We start from the raw sequence: 874 nt of genomic DNA on the forward strand, positions 1-874 counted from the left end.
GCAGAAAAGCGAAGTAAAATAAACCAAACCAACAACAATATGAACACGCGTTCTCTTGCCCAAATAAATACAGCCGTATTTATGACTGTTACAGGCCAATATATTAGTATATTTAAATAAAACACTACTAAAACGAGAGTCAGAGAGAGCCTGAGCACATATTTGTAATTTAATCATTATATATTCCATATTTGAAAAAGAAAAAAAGAAAGAAAGCATAACATTATTGTCTGCACATAACACGTTCCTATTTTATAAATAATAAAACTACATCCCATATTATACATACGCACATATTGTACAACGTGTAAAAGGTTGTGTAAATACAGAGAACATAAGTACTGCAGAAAATTTTACCCTGTGTTCTTTAGAGGATTTACAAAAAAATTATGAGAAACCAATCCCCTATCTGTCCTATAGGAGATAGACTGGGGGACCTGAAAGCCTGGGCTTTCAACCATTGCAGCGGGGGGCGTGGGGGCAAGGGAACTAGAGGTAGAAATCTTCCTTTTCCTTGGGCCGGCCGTTTCTACCTGGAAACTGTCCTGGCTGAAGAAGAGCGAGCTAGGGTATCCAGCCTGCTTTGCCCGCGGAGAACACCGATGGACGAGAAGTGCGTGGAAAAGAAAGTGTTGCGTATGAGCTGTGGTGGCTTTAACAAGACAATAAATATTGTGATTTGAATATAATTCGAGATGTGAGATTGATTGATCTATCTCTGCTAGACTAGCTACTCCTCAGTGCACGTCACTGCTTTTGTACTACTGCTGAATGTAAACAAAGATCTATCCTACTTAGAGCGGCCATATTGGAAGCGACACTAGCGCTCAGGTGGTAATTTTAATCGCGAATACCGATACCGATACTTGAAAAT

The sequence above is a fragment of the Lepisma saccharinum genome, chromosome 6 (assembly GCF_977018435.1).
Source record: "Lepisma saccharinum chromosome 6, izLepSacc3.1, whole genome shotgun sequence".
Classification (NCBI taxonomy): domain Eukaryota; kingdom Metazoa; phylum Arthropoda; class Insecta; order Zygentoma; family Lepismatidae; genus Lepisma; species Lepisma saccharinum.